We start from the raw sequence: 14,567 nt of genomic DNA on the forward strand, positions 1-14,567 counted from the left end.
AGAAACTGCCATTCACTATTAGGTGCTTTTAAAAATAAAGAAACCCCTAAGAACCCCCTATGAGAAGATGGGCTAGTCGAAAATCTGTTGGTAATGTCAGATTTCTATAACCTACTGTAAGTGACAACAGCATAGGAGAAAAGTAATTTATGGCTCATTTCACTCCGGAAGAAACCAACTTCTTATTTGTATGTGTTAACATGTATTTTACATTTTAAGATTTTTGTAGCAAAGGTCCTTTGTGGTCCCTAAATAGTGACCGGATAGTGTACCAGTTAAGGGCTCTGCCTGTGACATGGATGACCAGGGTTCTAATCCTGGTTAGGATCAGTAACTATTCAGTAAGGAGTCCTTGAGTAAGACTCCCCAGCACCACACGGTTGCCTCGAGTCCGCCCTTAGTGGCTGCAGCTCTCGTAGCGTTTTGAGTCCGACAGGAGAATGGGGCTATACAAATATTAGGGTTATTATTATAGCACCAACGGATAGCCCTACAGTGCATTCATCCCACAAGCCCTTTGTTATAAATATAGGTGTCTGGTAGTCAGAGGATAGAGGAAAAAAATAAATAAAAGGGTAGTGAACACATTATGGTCAGGGGACAGTGTTATAGCTCTTTTGTAGTGATTTTTGCAGTGTTTTCTGGAGCAGTTTGGAATTTAATGTAAGCGATTTGTACAGTGATTACGACTTCCATAAGTGATTCAGGGTAGTAAAGGTGCGGCAAAATCGCTTTGTACAGCAATTGAAGAGTGATTTTGCATTAAAGCACAATCACTCCAAACATGCTGTAGGCACCACAACTGCAAATTCTGGAATCACAATCTCTACTTGTGGGATCACCAGGCTTCAGGACCACCTGGGTCTCCCTCTCCTTGCTCCAGGGCCCTATAGCAGCCAAAGCTATTCCCCCTGCAGCTTATAAACTAAATTAGCCAAAACTCTGATCGCCAAGAAAAATAATTTATCTTTAAAGGGTCACTTAAGGCAAAAAAAAAAAAAAAAAAAAGTTTTACTCACCTGGGGCTTCTACCAGCCCCCTGCAGCTGTCCCGTGCCCACGCAGTCTCACTGGGATCCTCCTGTTCCCGCTGGCAGCTACTTCTGGTTTCAGCGTCAGGCCTGGGAACGCGAGTGATTCCTGCCCGCAATAGGAAGAATTGCGTAGAAGCCCCAGGTGAGTAAAACTTTTTTTTTTGCCTTAAGTGACCCTTTAACCACTTGCCGACCGCCCACTACCAATAGGCGGCGGCAAAGTGGCACCCCCAGGACCGCGTAACGCCGATCGGTGGCGGCACCTGGGGGACTGATCAGCCGGGGAATTGCGCGCAGAGATGCGCGCGCATCCACCGGCATTAGGCTCAGCCCACCCACGCCATCAACCTGCCGGCCAATTGGCAGCGCCGGCAGGTTGTTAACCCCCATTCTGCCGCACACAAAGTGTATAATACACTTTGGTAAGCTAACAAAGTGTATTATACTGGCTGCCTCCTCCCCTGGTGGTCCCAGTGATCGAACGACCACCAGCGGAGGAGGCAGCCAATGTAGTAAAAACACCAGCAAACTGATCCTGCCCCCCCTGCCCCCTGATCGCCCACAGCACCCCTCAGATCCCCCCCCCCCTGATCACCCCCTCAGACCACTGTTTGCACCCAATCACCCCCTAATCACCCATCAATCACTCCCTGTCACTATCTGTCAACGCTATATTTTAGATTAGGTCCTAAACTGCCCCCTGGGGGCTCCTGATCACCCCCCACACCCTCAAATGCTCCCCAGACCCCCCCCCCCCCTGTGTACTGTATACATCTATTGTCCCCTGTACTCACCCACTGATCACTTGTCAATCACCTGTCAATCCCCCATCAATCACCCCGTCACCACCTGTCACTGCCACCCATCAGATCAGACCCTAACCTGCCCCTTGCAGGCACCTGATCACCCACCCAAACCCTCATATCACCCGCAAACCCGCCCTCAGATCACCTCCCAAGTGCATTGTTTACATCTGTTCTCCCCTCTAATCACCCACTGATCATCCATCAATCACCCCCTGTCACCACCTGTCACTGCTACCCATCAGATCAGACCCTAATCTGCCCCTTGCAGGCACCCAAACGCCCACCCACACCCTCAGATCGCCCTCAGACCTCCCCCCCCCCGATCACCTCCCCAGTGCATTATTTACATCTGTTCTCCCCCCTAATCACCCACTGATCACCCATCAATCACCCCCATTCACTGCTACCCGTCAGATCAGATCCTAATCTGCCCCTTGTGGGCACCCAATTACCCCGCGAGCACCCTCAGATCGCCCTCAGACACCACACCCCCCCCGATCACCTCCCCAGTGCATTGCCTGCATCTATTCCCCCCTGTAATTACCTGACTAAGATGGCGCCTGAGTAGGACACCTCGCCACACAGGGCTCCGGCTCTTCATACTTTCCCCCCCCTTCCCTCTGTGGCTCACCTATGCCGGGAGGTCGGAGGAGTTCCCCCTGCTCTCCCCATCCTGGGGAGCCTGGACACGCTGGGCTAAGGACCCCGGATCGCCGCCTCCGCATCGCCGCGTCCAGGCTGGGCTAAGGACCCCGGATCGCCGCCATTGCATCGCCGCCTCCGCATCGCCGCATCCAGGCTGGCTAAGGACCACACACAGGCCTCTCAACCACCGCAGAGGGACAGGCGCTGATGCGGCGGCTCTGGGGAGGACAGGACACACTTGTCATCGGAGCTGGCTGTGGCCAGGGAACGGTCCATCTCGCCCCACTGCCGACTGCATGCACGGTACTCCCTGGCTCCTACACGCACAGGGCCGCCACGTGGGCAGCTACACCGCCGCTGCCAGGGGAACCAAGGACGCCGCCCGCAATTAAAGGCACAGGGACTGCCTCATCACCGCAGAGGGGCGGATGCGGCCACATGCTGCCTGTTAACGTTGGAGCCCTAGCTTCCATCCTGGAGCCCTCTGCCTAGAGCCTGCTGCCACCATCTTGTCCACCATCACTGCTGTGTCCCTTATCCGCCGCTGCTGCTGCTGCTCAGGTCACACAACCTGCTCCAGGGGACTGACCAGCACTCCATCAAGCCACAGTCTCAGTCCAGGGCCCCAGCAGCAGGTCCAATACAGCCCCCAGCCACTCCAAGGCCCACCAGGATCCGCAGCAGACACATCCCCTAACATCGGGCACCAGTCTCAACAGCAGACAAAGCGATGCAGCCAGCCAGCGGGACACTAACTTGACCGACCAGGTTACGCCACAATCCTAAGGGGACTCACCTCTTTTTCCCTCTCCTCTCTTTGTCTCTTTCCTAGGGTCAGACTGGGGGGCATCTGATTCAAAGCATCGCTGCAAAACCGTTTTGAGTGCCATGGACAGCAGCGGATTACCCCCTGGTCCTACCCCCGGGTTCATCTCTCACACACCACTCTATCTATGCCATATCTCTATGCCTTGTATTGCACTGTACCTACTGTATGTATTTACTGTATATACCTGTATGTATGTATGTATGTACTGTATGTATATATTGTATGCTAAACGCACCATGCTGCTATTGTACCATCGCCGACCCTGTTTGTGCCAAAACCAATTCCGGGTACGACTCACGTTGTACTTGGCGAAATAAACTTGATTCTGATTCTGTAATCACCTACTGATCACCTATCAATCACCCCATCACCCCCTGTCACTTCTACCCATCAGATCAGACCCTCATCTGCCCCTTGCGGGCACCCAATCACCCGCCCACACCCTCAAATAGCCCCAAAGACCCCTCTCTGATCAACTCGCCAGTGCATTGCTTGCATCTATTTTCCCCTCTAATCACACCCAGAGACACCCATCAATCACCTCCTGTCTCCACCTGTCACCCACTAGCACACCTACCCATCAGATCAGGCCCTAATTTGCCCGGTGTGGGCTCCTGATCATTAGGCCAAACCCTCAGATCCCCCTCAGACCCCCTTACGATCACCTCCCCAGTGCATTGATTGCATCTATTCTCCCCTCTAATCACCCCCTGAGACACCCATCAATCACCTCCTGTCACCACCTGTCACCCCCTAGCACTCCTATCCATCAGATCAGGCCCTAATCTGCCCCCTGCGGACTTCTGATCACCCTGCCAAACCCTCACCCGCCACACCGCAGTGACAGAATTTTTTTCTGTCCAACCGTTATGAGACCAACCGTTATGCCACACAATACGCAACAGCCAATCCAGGAAGCTACCATGCCCAGCCTATTCATGGAAACCACTCCAAGTTTCCAAACGTAAAATTTTTTGGGGCCTTCTCCTTAACATGGGTCTAGTCAAAAAGAATGTATTGCGGTCTTATTGGTCTACGCACCCAATACATGACATGCCCATGTTCTTTGCTGCCATGTCCCGATTTGAGAACATCCTGCGCTTCCTGCACTTCAGTGCCAATACAACCTGTCATCTAAAAGGCCACCCTGCTTATGACCGGTTCCACAACATGCGACCCCTCATAGACCACCTGTCATCAAAATTTGCAGATGATTATACCCCTGAACAGTCATTTTGAGGTATTTGGTTTCCAGACTACTCCTCACGGCTTTGGGCCCCTAAAATGCCCGGGCAGTATAGGAACCCCACAAGTGACCCCATTTTAGAAAGAAGACGCCCCAAGGTATTCCGTTAGGTGTACTATGAGTTCATAGAAGATTTTATTTTTTGTCACAAGTTAGTGGAAAATGACACTTTGCAAAAAAAAAAAAAAAAACAATTTCCGCAAACTTGTGAGAAAAAATAAATTCTTCTATGAACTCACCATACTCCTAACAGAATACCTTGGGATGTCGTCTTTCTAAAATGGGGTCACTTGTGGGGTTCCTAAACTGCCCTGGCAATTTAGGGGCCCTAAACTGTAAGGAGTAGTCTGGAAACCAAATGCCTCAAAATGACCTGTGAAATCATAAAGGTACTCATAGGACTTTGGGCCCCTTAGCGCACCTAGGCTGCAAAAAAAGTATCACACATGTGGTATCGCCGTACTCAGGAGAAGTAGTATAATGTGTTTTGGGGTGTATTTTTACACATACTGGGTGGGAGAAATATCTCTGTAAATGGACAATTGTGTGTAAAAAAATCTAAAAATTGTCATTTACAGAGATATTTTTCCCACCCAGCATGGGTATGTGTAAAAATACACCACAAAACACATTATACTACTTCTCCTGAGTACGGCGATACCACATGTGACACTTTTTGCAGCCTAGGTACGCTAAGGGGCCCAACGTCCTCTGAGTACCTTTAGGATTTTACAGGTCATTTTGAGGCATTTGGCTTCTAGACTACTCCTCGCGGTTTAGGGCCCCTAAAATGCCAGGGCAGTATAGGAACCCCACAAGTGACCCCATTTTAGAAAGAAGACACCCCAAGGTATTCTGTTAGGTGTATGAAGAGTTCATAAAAGATTTTATTTTTTGTCACAAGTTAGTAGAAGATGATACTTTGTGAAAAAAAACAATAAAAATCAATTTCTGCTAAAAGCAACAATCAAATAGCACCAAAAGAAAGCTGTATTAGTGACAAGAAAAGGAGGTCAAGTTCATTTAGAGAGTAGGTTGTATGACCGAGCAATAAACCGTTAAAGCTGCAGTGGTCTGAATGGAAAAAAGTGTCTGGTCCTTAAGGGGTTTTAAGACTGCAGTCCTTAAGTGGTTAAAGTGTGTATGTCCTCTAATTTCCTGTTTTAAAGGGAATGTGAGGTGAGAGACATGGAGGCTGACATATTTATTTCCTTTTAAGCAATGCAGAGTGCCTGGCTGTCCTACTATCCTCTGCCTCTAATAGTGTCTGACTGCATTAGCTGCATGCTTGTTTCAGATGTGTGATTCAGACACTACTGACAAGAAAGATGAGCAGGACTGCCAGGCAACTGGTATTGTTTAAAAAGAAATAAATATGCTGCCTCCATAAAGCTCTTGCCTCGGGGTCCTTTTAACAACCACCTTACTCCAAATAGTCAGTGTTAAACTAGTTTCTTTTTTAAGCTCATCAACTCAGCATCACCAGAAGGCTAACTTTTACAGCATGTTTGAGGCAGTCAATGTTTTTACATTTTAAAATCCAGACCGTCTTTCAAATGGGGTTTGAAAGGAGTATTCTTATTAAACACAGCAGAATTTATTAAGCTGGAGTTCCTCTTTAAGATTCCTGGCACACAGTAACAGCCAATTTATTCTTGAACCCTATTCTGCTACATAGGGCCTGCATTTTGGCAGCATGTAGTTTGGTCAATCTATATGACATGATAGATTCCCATTGAGATTTCAGTCTCTGGGCCAGATTTATCAAAGCATTACCAACAGTTTTTTTTCTGTTGGCATTACTAACAGCACTTCTACAGATTGTGCAGTGCAGGATTTGTAAAGTGCTCCTCCCCCTGCTGCCAGGTGTCCTGTCAAGTCCTGTCTGTGCTTAACCCTTCCAGTGCTGGGCATTGATGCAATACAGTAGATGTATTGGTTACCTCAGCAACAGCAATTTCCCTCACACTCTGCGCTGTCTGAGAAACCTTCCTAACTCCTCCAATATAAGAACAGTTTAAGGAGGAAACTGCACTATTTGGTGATTTCTTAATATGTCTGAGACAGTTTTGTACAGATTTCTAAAAATCTACCAATATTATGTCTCAGACACTCTTGATAAATGTCCCCCTCTGAATCTTCCACATTCCTTCTCATATGCAACAGCAGGATGCTGACAATCTGTGAACTTTAAAACGGTCTGGACACCCAACAACCGGCAGGCCAAGTTTTACTAAGAAATTCTATTTCTTGTAATTCACCATAAATGGCTTGTACTCACTTAGTAAACAATAAAGTGAGTCACCATCTGCAAGTGTCACGTCTATTTGTGCTACTCCGTCACTCTCAAAAGACGCGAAGGTAAAGACGTGAGATGTTTCGGCCTTGCCATTAGCTGCCTCTAATCAGAGGAAAACAGAGATGATGTATGGAGTCTCCCTGGCAATAATCTCATACTGGCGATAAGCAATGCGCGGCTACATAACATCTGATGTAAACAGCACAGAGACAAAATGGGAACACTATTTCATCAGTGAAAACAACACAGGCCAGTGTGTTACGCCAAGCAATTAGGCTGGTTGAAGCATTTCAGGCAAGGGAAGAGCACATCAAATCAAGGTGGAGAAAACTAGGACACAAGAACTAGGCAGACAGCCGAGATAACTCGAGAGCTATTTATGAGGAGGGCTCAGTCAAGAAGTCCAGGTGACATAAACAGGAGTAGTAAATAATACAAACAAAATACAATAATACAAAAAGGAGATAAAGACCCCCCAACTGTCCTGTACTGACTTGATGATCTCATAAGTGGACATGTTCAAGATAAAACAGGCATGTTAAAATGTAGTTGTGTTTGGCAGTATCGATGTAAGTGTTTTGGCAGTATCGATTGACTATTTTGGGTTTTATATGCAAAAATGCTATAAGACATACTAGCAGACATTTTTCAGGCTTAAAGCAGACTCAGAACTTTCCCTATGCTCTAAAAGATAAGCAAAAGCATAATAACCTTTATAGAAAAACATTTCTTTGTTACAGCTGATATAAATCTCGCAATAAATATGCAGTCTGTCTACTTCCTGCTTTCATGGAAGCACACATATAATTGACATCCTGTGTTTACCAATTAGCTGCTCTGCCGTGGCAGAGGAGATTCCTGATCTGAGAAAAGGCGATAGAACCCAACTGGAAATCGTGGGTTGTCCACAAAAAATGTTCCTGGACACGTTTCACCGCAACACGCGGGAACGTTATTCTGTACTGTACTGTGAATGGTAACATGAAAGTCAATGGACTTTCATGTTACTGTGAGGATCACACAAAATGTGCAGTGAGTCTTAACGGACAGCACACATTTATGGGTACATTCACTAAACTGCGGTAATCAGAAAAGTGTGAATCAATTCATGTATGATAAGTAGAAAGTAATGCAATAGGCTAATCCAATACCCTTGCTAGTTGGATTTAACACATGCAATGATATCATCATCCATAATGCATATGTAATTAGTGTATAACAGGTATAAACACACCTAATTGGAACACGAGTTAAGTTACCGTTCGTGCATTACTTACATGTGTAATGTATTACCGCACATTAGTAACAAATGGTAATTAGTTCTGAACGGTAATGCATTGTTCATCTAAATACAATGTCTAATATGTCTACTGCTTCTGTGTTAAGGCTCGTACACATGTGCAACTTTTCCACCCAACTATCGTCCAAACTTGTCTGTTGGATGATAGGTTGGGCATGTGCATGTGTGGTAAATGACTAGACAAGTGACTGTTAAGAGGCCCAATCCAACCGGCGGATTCACTGACCAACTATCGTGCAGGTTGGCCACATGTGTACAAGTCGCTTGAATGGCTTGTTGTATTTTGAATGTGGATATGGCACACCAGCAGTATTTAAATGAGTTTGTTGATTAGTTGGTCAGCGCGTGTGAATGTACTGGTCCTGCAAACAACAAGTCATGTGTTTAGTCATGTTGGGGGGTTGGCCATGCATTAAGTTGCACCTGTGTACAGGCCTTTACACTTTACCGCAGTTTAGTGCATCTATCTCACAGTGTGCAGGTCAGTTTCTAGGCTAAATTGCACCCAGGGCGAGGGTGTCAAAACTGCGCCCCCCACTTATAGAGCTTATACACGCTCTACTTCCTGTTTAGCAGGAAGTAGAGCATGTATCACCGGCTATGCAGAAGAGACCAGCGGCAAGTGAGCGGCGATAGGAACGCAGGGAGGTGAGTTGCTCTGCTCTCTACATCATTTCCCTGTGCATTACTCTGCATAGAGGGGGAGCATGGAGGGCGGTAAGCTTGCGAAGAAGTACAATTTTAGTTTACAGTCAGTTTTGAAGATTCATAACTAGCTGCACATTAAAATTTAAAGCAGCAGGGACAGCCATATTATCCCAGGTAAAAAATACATATATAATAATAATAATAATAATAATTGCAGTATTTGTATAGCGCCTTTCTCCTGTCGGACTCAAAGCGCTTGTGAGGCAGCCACTAGAGCGCACTCAGTAGGCAGTAGCAGTGTTAAAGAGAACCAGAGACAAAGCACCCTCATGTATTTTATTACATTTATCAGTGGGAACATGACAGTAAACACCTACCCTGCTTTTAGTTTCAATCTTATCTGCTTAATTAGTCTATTAGCAGCTGTGATAAGAATCCCCGACTGGCTCAGTCTAGGTTTGACCTGAAATCATTATAGCTGAGTCACTCTTCTGTGGAGTCTTTTCAAGTCCAAGCCTGCCACCTCCTGGCTCAAATTTCCTGCTTTGCATACTGAGAGCTGTGATGACATGGGAGGGGCTGCTCCTGCTGAGAGAGAATATCTGAAACAGGCAAGTGTGGCTGCAAGCCTGCAATATGAACTGTGTGCTCTGTGTGCTCTCAGCATAGATAATGATGATGACTGCAATTTCATTCCTATGATAGACACTTCCTACAGGCAGCTGCACATCATACCAAAATGAAAGCACACAGATGAAAGGCTGCAGCAGCCTAGTCTCATATAGCCTAGACAGCACATCCAGAACAACTCATAACTCGGAAGCAGAAGGGATATGAGCCGGCGGCCATATTTGATTTTTCCTGGAGCAATATTGGATAAAAAACACTAAAAAAGGCACACCAGAGCGGCGAAATCAGGTAGAGCATTTATTCTTTACAAGTTATCGACTGATATGTTTATTTTGTGTGAAACATTCATCTCTGGTTCCCTTTAAGGAGACTTGCCCAAGAAACTCCTTACTGAATAGGTGCTGGCTTACTGAACAGGCAGAGCCGAGATTCAAACCCAGGTCTCCTGTGTCAGAGGCAGAGCCCTTAACCACTACACTATCCAGACGCTGGATAGTGTAATGTAGATAAAGTAGATAAATACTTGCTCTACTTACACATGTATAGTACTGTCCACATTTGTTTTGATTTCAGGTAATTTTATATAGCGAATAAAGAGAAAACTGTTCCTGGCATTTTCCATTTTTATTCCCTCTGGCTGAAGCCAATCCTGATGTCATTTCCTTACACTTTTTTTTTCCTAGAAACTGCACTGTCATATCTAGTTTGTTTTATAAGACGCATGGGAGAACAGCACAGATCGTATTTCAGTAGCTCACAGAACTGCCCTCAGCCAATCAGTAAAGAGCAGGAATGTGGGAGGGGTGATGACAAGCTTCCTTCTTGTCGGCAATGTACCAAGAAGAGCCAGGCTTGACTGAGGTAAGATTTATAAGAGCAGAAGCATTTCTAATTAGATAGGAGTGCTTGCAATGCAGGGTAAGGTTGCAGGCTGCATAATAAACACATAGCAGTGGATAAATGGAATTTGATTTTATGGCAGACAATCCTGGTTTTAAAGAACATTTATATTGCAATAAGATTTGTGTGGCAATAATACGGGTTTATGGCAGTTAAATTTCTCTTTAAAGCTGACCAGAACTCTTACACAGGACAGAAGGAAAACAGAGAGAAATGTACCCTGTATGTACTTACAGAGGTTCGCTTGTTTAATTCCCCCTCATCTGTGTCTAATCACAAGTTGTAATTTGATCTCTCCCCTGTATCACCTGACTGCCACGGCAGATAAGTCCATTTGAATGCACAGGATGTTAACAATATGTCTGCTTCCATGAATCAGGAAGTAAAAACAGTGCAGATTTATTGCAGGATTTGTATCAGCTGTAACAAAGAAATGTTTTTCTTTAAAGGTTATTATGCTTTTGTGTATCTTTTAGAGCAGAGAGGAAGTTCTGAGTTCAGGTCCGCTTTAAGCATAAATAAATTCTATTGGCTAGTTACTTCACTGAGGCATCCAGCTCACCAAATGCCCAGAATCAAAGCAGATGCCTCTGCAGGGTGCCTGTAAGACAAGAACACCTCAGAGAATACCCACGATGAAATAGATCAGATGCTGACTACACAAAGTGGATGCCTCTCCTTGGTGTGAATGACAGGTGCGCTTTGTCTAGCTCGGAAATGACCATGAAATCCCAGGCATGCAAACAGTCAAGCTGGATTAGCTTAGTCTGACAACTCAGAACTGTAAATAATTAGCTATGTGTTTGTGTATGGACAAGCTGCATGGTCAGATGCCCCAGTTGTTTATCATTCTGTGCATTGTATAAGCCCATCTGTTACCACAAGTTGTGTCAATCTTTTCACAGTCAACAAAAAGCCATCAATTAGAAGAAATTGCTGCAATTTATGCTGAAAAGAGCCCCAGGGCCTGAAGGAAGAGGAACACCCATCCAGTTCAGGTTACCTTTTCCATGCAGATTCTACCATATTGCAAGGGGGCACATGGCAGCAGACTCTGTATGATACAGGAATGGTTCTTATAGCTCAAATAAAGCACTTTACAAATATCATACATGCGCGTTTATATTAACTTGAATCTGCGCTGTTTAAAGGGAATCCGAGGTGAGAGGGATATGGAGGCTGCCATATATATTTCCTTTTCAGCAATACCACTTGCCTGGCAGTCCTCCTGGTCCTGTGCCTCTAATACTTTTAGCCATAGACCCTGAACAAGCATGCAGATCAGGTACCCTGACTCAGCCACATGCTATGCTTGTTCCAGGATTTTGACTCAGACACTACTTATGCCAGAAGATCAACAGGGCTGCCAGGCAACTTTCACTTTACTAGAAGGTGTGGATGCTTTAACTATGCACCCTCTCCTTTCTTTGATGAGGAAGGAGTACACATATATATGTGCAATATGAGAGTAGTATGCAATGCAAATTGCAATAGGAAGTGCAGACAGCTTGGCACATTTCTCCAGTGTAAAGGGGCCCATACACTCAGCCGATTTCTGGCCGACCGATCGGGATCGATCGATCGTTTGCAAATCGGTTGGCCAATCGACCGATCGATGGCCGATTTCGACCGATTTCGATGGATTTTCATCGAGCTGGCAGGATGGAAAATTTAGGTCGATCTGATGAGATTGTGTAAGGAAACGCGGAAAGGCCGCCGTCTCTCGAGGTGAGGCGGCTGTTTCCGCATCCAGCATGGCGTCACAACGCGGAAAAAACGCTGCATAGGCAGTGCGGCGGAATCCGCATTGGTAACGGCGGAATCCGCATTGGTAACAGCGGAATCCGCATCAGAGGCGGCCCCCGCATTAGATACATTGCATGACAATACTGGTGTGGCTGGGACTGATAGTCCACCAAGATTCAGACTTACACGCGCGCGAGCACAGAGGCAGAGTTTAAATAGCAGTTAGAAGGGAGTCGGCTGACCAGCTGGGTCAGCTGACAAATTCCACTGCTCTCATTGGACCAGCAATTAGGGAGGTCCTGGAAAGGTCCTAGAGTATATATACTGCTGGTTGTTCACTTGCTCTTTGTCTGGCGTGCGATCACACATGTGGGAGCACCCAGATCCGTAGTCAGATCCGCAAGTGTGCCGGGACCAGCTGGAGCTGTAATCCTACACTTAGCTAGATTCTGTTGATAGCTAAAGTACTAGTTTGATTGTGATTATCTGTTATGACTTTTGCCTGTCTTGACTACCCTTCTGAACTCTGATCTTGTACCTCGATATTTCTGATACTCTGTTGCCGAACCCCGGCTCGTTCCTTGACTCTGCTTCTGCCTCCTGATTTTGTACCCCGATATATCTGATACCCCGTTGCTGAACCCTGCCTGTACTTTGACTCCGCCTTTGCCTCCTGATCTTGTACTTTATCTGTCCGTGTGTGTACGACCTGGCTTATCCGACCTCGAGAACCGACCTACCCGTTGGAGGCGGTTCCTCGCTCTGTTAGCGACCCTTCTCCTGAGGGTCACTTTCAGACATCCTTCCTACTGTCAGTCTGACTCCTCCCGTCTTGGAGAGCTCAGGTCTGCGGAAGGAATCTGTGCAGTACTCCTTGCTGCACTGAGGCCTAGTCCTCAAAGTGATACTGTTACACCAAACACTACACTCTACTCAGGTGAACAGAGGTTAGTTTGTATATCAGATTATCGGTGAGACTGCAGATCACTTATAATCTGGTATATATCTGTATTTCCGGTGACACTGCAGATCACCGGTAATCAGATACTCTCTGCGCCCACCGATCGTTACAGATTGCTTATCAGTTTGCATTGGCCTTAATGGAAATCTGATGGCAAAAAAATGCCATCAGATAGAATTCCAATAGATTTCAAACTGAAATCTATTGGAATTCTATCCTGGTAAAAAATGTTCTAAAAACGCATCAGATAGATCATCAGATGCATTTCTTATCTATCTGCTGCCAATCTGACGAGTGTATGGGCACCTTAACTCTATGGAATGACCCACAGCCGGAGGGATGGGGCAGCATCAAGAAATTTGCTCAAGAGTTGAAGGGGAAGTCACGGGACCTCTTGGAGAAGGTTATGAGAGGCACCTTTGCAGTGGAGCATCTCCTTAAAACAATAGAGGCAGTACAGACAGTAATATTAATTCTTAAAATCATCAGTGGTGCCTGGGGAGGATTAGCACAATACTATGGTTCCCATAGTAGCACAACACATGGGTCCCATAGTGCAAAATACTTCAATCAATCAGCCAGCAGACTGCAATTGAAGACCAGAAATCAGCGTGAGGTGGCATCATGAAACTAATAAGCTGATTAGATAAATAATTGTATCCATCCTCCTACTTCTAAAAACGGCTTTTAGATACTGTATGAGTTTTTTCTCAGCTCAAGTAAGCAGTCTGTCCCTTGTCCAGGGCCGGGCCGAGGCATAGGCTGGAGAGGCTCCAGCCTCAGGGCGCAGTGTAGGAGGGGGCGAAGAATTTATTCAGCTGTCATTCCTAATTGTGTTTGAAGCAGAAAGAAATAAGAAAAGGGGATACATGGCAGTGCCTGCAAGCCATATAACTAGATATTAAGGTGTTGGGGAGGTTGTGGGCCCTGTGGCGCCTCTTAGTCTAATAGCAATCAGTGTGTGATGGCTGGGGTAGGAGGGATGGAGGGGCGCACTTTGGTGTCTCAGCCTTGGGTGCTGGAGGACCTTGTCCCGGCTCTGCCCTTGTCTCAGAGAGCTAAAATACAGTGGGTTGCAAAAGTATTCGGCCCCCTTGAAGTTTTCCACATTTTGTCACATTACTGCCACAAACATGCATCAATTTTATTGAATTTCCACGTGAAAGACCAATACAAAGTGGTGTACATGTGAGAAGTGGATCGAAAATCATACATCATTCCAATACTTTGTAGAACCACCTTTTGCTGCAATTACAGCTGCCAGTCTTTTAGGGTATGTCTCTACCAGCTTTGCACATCTAGAGACTGAAATCCTTGCCCATTCTTCTTTGCAAAACAGCTCCAGCTCAGTCAGATTAGATGAACAGCGTTTGTGAACAGCAGTTTTCAGATCTTGCCACAGATTCTCGATTGGATTTAGATCTGGACTTTGACTGGGCCATTCTAACACATAGATATGTTTTGTTTTACACCATTCCTTTGTTGCCCTGGCTTTATGTTTAGGGTGATTGTCCTGCTGGAAGG

At 46.0% G+C, this 14,567-nt stretch overlaps 1 protein-coding gene across 9 annotated transcripts in view; it reads right to left on the reverse strand.

Moving 5' to 3' along the window:
• Positions 1-14,567, reverse strand: part of FOXP1 (forkhead box P1) — a 1,092,253-nt gene that overhangs the window by 964,992 nt on the left and 112,694 nt on the right. The window lies entirely within an intron of this gene.

The sequence above is a fragment of the Hyperolius riggenbachi genome, chromosome 9, assembly GCF_040937935.1.
Source record: "Hyperolius riggenbachi isolate aHypRig1 chromosome 9, aHypRig1.pri, whole genome shotgun sequence".
Taxonomy (NCBI): Eukaryota; Metazoa; Chordata; class Amphibia; order Anura; family Hyperoliidae; genus Hyperolius; species Hyperolius riggenbachi.